This window comes from Entelurus aequoreus, linkage group LG04 (genome assembly GCF_033978785.1).
Source record: "Entelurus aequoreus isolate RoL-2023_Sb linkage group LG04, RoL_Eaeq_v1.1, whole genome shotgun sequence".
NCBI classification, from domain to species: Eukaryota; Metazoa; Chordata; class Actinopteri; order Syngnathiformes; family Syngnathidae; genus Entelurus; species Entelurus aequoreus.
The window spans coordinates 72,183,760-72,189,784 of NC_084734.1; the positions used below are offsets into that span (position 1 = coordinate 72,183,760).

The window sequence follows — 6,025 nt, forward strand, 5'->3', positions numbered from 1 at the left end:
TCTGTCGGTATTATGATTTATCTGTAGGTAGAACAAAAATATTTCCATCCGTATTTCAAAGTGTGTGTGTGGGTGTAAAAAAAGTGTGTATTCGTATTCGATTTTTACAAAGCAGGAAAGATTAAAGTACCAATGATTGTCACACACACACTAGATGTGGTGAAATTTGTCCTCTGCATTTGACCCATCCCCTTGGGGAGCAGTGGGCAGCAGCGGCGCCGCGCCCGGGAATCATTTTGGTGATTTAACCCCCAACTCCAACCCTTTGTTGCTGAGTGCCAAGCAGGGAGGTTATGGGTCCCATTTGTATAGTCTTTGGTATGACTCGGCTGGGATTTGAACTCCAACCTACCGATCTCAGGGCGGACACTCTAACCACTAGACCTCGATTGACTGTCTTTTCACACATTACTTTTTGCTAAGTGTATGTATATATGTTTATATATGTATGTACAGTATATGTACATATATACTGTGTATATATACATATATATCAATCAATCAAAGTTTATTTATACAACCCTTAATCACAAGTGTCTCAAAGGGCTGCACAAGCCACAACAACATTGTCAGCTCGGATCCCACATCAGGGCCAGTAAAAACTCAACCCAATGGGATACAATGAGAAACCTTTGAGGGGACCGCAGATGCGGGGACCCCCCTGGGCGACCGGTGCAATGGACGTCAAGTGGATCTAGTTAATAGTGTGAGAGTCCAGTCCATAGAGGGGCCAGCAGGGGATCATCTTGAGTGGAGACAAGTCAGCATCGCAGAGACGTCCCCAACTGATGCACAGATGAGTGGTCCATCCCGGGTCCCGACTTTGAACGGCTGGCACTTCATCTGTGGTCACCGATTAACCTCTCCACGCAGGAGAAGGGGGGCAGAGCAGAAAAGAGACGGCGGATCAACTGGTCTAAAAGGGGGGGCTATTTAAAGGCTAGCATATACAAATGAGTTTTAAGATGGGACTTAAATGCTTCTACTGAAGTAGCATCTCTAACTGTTACCAGTAGGGCATTCCAGAGTACTGGAGCCCGAATAGAAAACGCTCTGTAGCCCGTAGACTGTTTTGGGCTGTGAGAATCACTAATAAGCTGGAGTTCTTAGAACATAGATTTCTAGCCGGGACATATGGTACAATACAATCAGCAAGATAGGATGGAGCTTGACCGTTTAGTATTTTATAAGTAAGAGGAAAGGCTTGTTTTTTTTTTTACCTTAGCCTACCTACAGTACAGTATTGGTAATCTCACCTCACTGAAGTGTTTTTTTTTAATTGGCACTATTTTTGATGTTATCAGATTTATCAGTATGATGTCATAAATCCTTGTATCGGCCCTGGTAATGATCTGTCCATTTTTTTTTTTGTGCACCACGTGTGTGCCGCATACTAACATTGAACTAAGTTACAACTTTATCCTTAAACTAAATAAAGTGGGTTATGGGTTTTAAATATGTAATTGCATTGATTAAGCAAAAGCATCATGGTAAGAAATAAACGACCTTAACCTTTTTTCAAAAGTAAATGATAAATGGGTTATACTTGTATAGCGCTTTTCTACCTTCAAGGTACTCAAAGCGCTTTGACAGTATTTGCCCTGGGAGAGTGCAATGGAGGAGGCCTACGAGCGCAACAAGTTGAGGTACACTGAGCTTGCAGCCGATGCGCAACAACAAGGCTGGAAAGCGAGGGTACGCCCAGTGGAAGTAGGCTGCAGAGGATTCGTGGCCACCTCAACATCCAGGCTCCTCAGGGAAATGGGAGTGCGAGGGAAGGCCCTCGCAGGCAGTGAAAGACCTCTCAAAAGCCGCTGAAAAGGGGAGTCAGTGGCTGTGGGTCAAGCGAAGGGACTCCACCTGGGCTTTCAAGTGAGTGATGGCATCTAGGGAGTGATCCTGGGACGCTGGGACTCACTGCTGAACCCTCTGGAGGTGTCGTGGGCCTATCAGCGAAACACTGAGGATGGGGGGCGCCCACTTGATAACCCAGAGGATGCCTTCACTCACTTGACCATCCCACAAAGTCGCATAGGTGTCTCAAGTATGCATTAGGGGATTGTAACATCTAGTCCTACACAACAGATCCACATTCACCCATTCACACACACATTCACACACTGATGGCGGGAGCTGCCATGCAAGGCGCTAACCAGCAGCCATCAGGAGCAAGGGTGAAGTGTCTTGCCCAAGGCCCCTCTGGCATGTTTTTTTCTTTCAGCCAACTGGAGAAAATAATTTGCGTTACATTTTTAACTTTTTTTTTTTTTTTTTACTACTTTTTTTCTCGCTTAGTTATAGGGAGTAAATTTACAGAATCAATCGGTCAAATACTTATTTTCCCTAATGTATACCTTTTTTCTCATCACAAGTACCCCGTAGAGTGCCTTCAAGTACCTCCCAGGGGTACCAGTACCCCCATTTGAAAACCACTGTTTTAGATCAACACCAAAACGTGATAGATGGTTAATTGGATAATTATCAAGCTGTACACAACATGTCATCAAAATGGGTTAATTAGTTTTGACGCACAGAAACACACACAGTCTAAACATCAACCTAACCTGAAAAAAAGAATGAGGATACAGTATGAAATTAAACAGTTTTTGTAAAAAAATTAAAATAAAAAGCATGTGTGAATGCTTGGGTTGATGAATGTGCATACAATGGACACTGCCTGTGTGAGTGGAAAAAAAAAGAAAAGCAAAACAAATATGTTCAGAAGAACAGATTAACTTTCTTCTGTTGCTTCTTTTTGTGTGTACGTTTTTTGTCACAAGCATGTGTGTGTGTGTCCAATAAGCCCAGAAGAAGTCGCTAAATTTGTCGCTATTCGCTTTTTTGAAACAAAAATATATCGAACATTCTGAATAGTCGTCTCAGTTGGCAACACTGATCACTCCTACTACATCTTATTCTCTGGCAGACCAGGCACATACTGTATGAGGTGTGTTACGAAGCAGATAGTTACGATGCCATTTACTGTGTGGAGTTGCAACGACAAGCTAGATTTGTTGACAGTTGTGTTGTAGCAAAATTGTTTGCAAACGCGTATATCAATCTGTGCATCTGTAACCTAATTCACGTGTCGGTGTACTAATGTGTGTGTCTGTATTTCAATCTGTGTGTGTAATCAATCTGTGTGCCAGTTTTAAGTTGTCTGTCGGTATTATGATTTGTATGTAGGTAGAACAAAAATCTGTCCATCCGTATTTCAAAGTGTGTGTGGGTGTAAAAAAAATGTGTGTATCCGTATTCGGATTTGTACGAAGCAAGAAACCTCGATTGACTGTCTTTTCACACGTGACTTTTTGCTAAATTTCTGCCACGAAAGAGTTGTGTGTGTGCGTAATTATAATTTTGTGTGCTTGCAATACAATCTGTGTGTGTGTACCAAGACTTGTGTGTACGTAAAAAAAATGTGCATGTCTGTAATCAGAGTCGTGTGAAGCAGGAACCCTTATTGGCTTTCTTTTTTCCGAGTGATTTTTGCGACACTTCTCCTGTGCAAGAGTTGTGTATCCGTGCAGCGATCCGAACTTGTAAAAAGACTTGTCTGTCCGCAACTTCCCCTTTCCTTTCCCTAAACTCACCACTAGTCGGCGCCTTGCACCAACTCGCACTAGTGTTGGAGTTGAAGGGAAGGACAATGGACTTTCCATCACTTTATGCAAGTAAAAGTTCATGTTATGGCAGTAATTTAGTTAGCTATCACTATTGTTGTGGTATATTGCGGCCGAAATTATTGCATTACCTCCGTCCGTTTATTTGTGGTGGACCGCCATAGCAACACTGATAAATAATTAAAGCCAACGATTTGTGTTGTTATTAGTTATTAGTATCAGTGACGTGCTGTCAGGGGAGGCAAGTGAGGCAGTGCCTCACCTTGTCACCAGGTGGCTTAACCATGAGATGTTGAAAAACGAGACAGATGAGGTGGTTCGGGCATCTGGTCAGGATGCCACCAGAACGCCTCCCTAGGGAGGTGTTTCGGGCACGTCCGACCGGTAGGAGGCCACGGGGAAGACCCAGGACACGTTGGGAAGACTATCTCCCGGCTCGCCTGGGAATGACTCAGGATTCCCCGGGAGGAGCTGGATGAAGTGGCTGGGGAGAGGGAAGTCTGGGCTTCCCTGCTTAGGCTGATGCCCCCGCAACCCGACCTTGGATAAGCGGAAGAAGATGGATGGATGGATGGATGGATGGATGTTCAAAAAAGAAGTAATAAAATAAAATAAGTTTGAACATTTCTCTTTTGGTCTATGCTTTCTATGTGATTTTTGTGTGGTTCCTGCATACTTGCCAACCCTCCTGAATTTTCCGGGAGAGTCCCGAATTTCAGTGCCTCTCCCGAAAATCTCCCGGGACAACCATTCTCCCGATTTCCAGCCGGACTTAAGGCACGCCCCCTCCAGGTCCGTGCGGACAAAAACAGTACAAAAACAGTACAAAGTATCGCCAGGGGGTTGTAAATTCAAAGTAACTCAAATAGAATACAAATATATATATATATATATATATATATATATATATATATATATATATATATATATATATATATATATATATATATATATATATATATATATATATATATATATATATATATATATGTGTGTATACATATATATATACATATAATAAACAAAGTGCAAAGCCATAGGCTCACTCAATTTCAGTAAATAACTTAAATTTGGAACACAGCATCATCGTTTTCACAGCTTTTTGGTTGTTAGAGGTAGAAAGTGTTTTAATGTAGGGTTCTAAATATTTTTTAAAGGCAGAAAAAACTGGTCGGGTATTGAGAAACTTACATTTATGAATATAAAACTTAGCCAATAGAATAATGAGGTTGCAAAGGTAAAATTCCTTTTAAAAATGTTTTTCATACAGTGTAAATATCTCCCCCCCAATCTCCCGAATTTGGAGGTCTCAAGGTTGGCAAGTATGGGTTCATGTATATTTTGTTAATTTTCATGGTCAAAATTGCGGATATTCCGTGTTTCCTGATCAAAACAACAAGGCAGACGAGAAGTGAGGCAGACACAGGTGGTGCCTCCACGGCTACACACAAAGTGTACTGAGCGTGTGCATGCGAGGGGGCGCGTGCTTGTTGCCACAGGGAACAGGCAGGCCATGAGACAGCAAGTTCCTCTGCTTCACAGTAGGGGGCGATATATTGTCAACTTGCAGTTCAATGCCTCAGCAGTACTCGGACTCGCCACACTGGGAGAAGTGGGGGCGCTCAAGCTAGCAGACACATGTCTCTCCGGCGGAAGCTAGCCTTTTTTTTTAACTGTATTTATAACAAACATGGCATTTTTATTACAGTAAGCCAGCGTTTGTGGGTGTTTTTTGTCAGATGCGAAAATATTGTTTTATTGCTTGGAATGAAATTGAATTAAATGAATGTTAAGTTAAAGTTCAAGTTCAAGTACCAATGATTGTCACACACACACTAGGTGTGGTGAAATTTGTCCTCTGCATTTGACCCATCCCCTTGGGGAGCAGTGGGCAGCAGCGGCGCCGCACCCGGGAATCATTTTGGTGATCTCTGCCAATATGGAGGATTAATGGATTATAAACTGTATCCAAGATTAAATACTTCTCTAAACTGGACTTCAAGACAAAATGAATGTGATCATACAAAGTACATTTTCATGGAGGATAGCTATTGCTGCTTCAGATACAAATACAGAAAGGTAAGATACACTTACAATACTTGATTTATTTTTGTTAAAAGCAAATGGGACCAAAAAGTATTTAATAAAAACTTTATCAAATACTTTTTGGGACCCATTTATCATATCATAATACGTATAATCATTAAGATTACAGTTGGTACAAAATGCGGCTGCTAGACTTTTGACAAGAACAAGAAAGTTTGATCATATTACGCCTATACTGGCTCACCTGCACTGGCTTCCTGTGCACTTAAGATGTGATTTGAAGGTCTTACTACTTTCTTTTTTTTGGCAAATATTTTAATTGAATTTTACAGTTAAAATCACATTTAACAGTCATA

General features: G+C 41.6%; 1 protein-coding gene across 1 annotated transcript in view; it reads right to left on the reverse strand.

The window, feature by feature from the left end:
* Positions 1–6,025, reverse strand: part of LOC133649000 (uncharacterized) — a 1,204,785-nt gene that overhangs the window by 321,530 nt on the left and 877,230 nt on the right. The window lies entirely within an intron of this gene.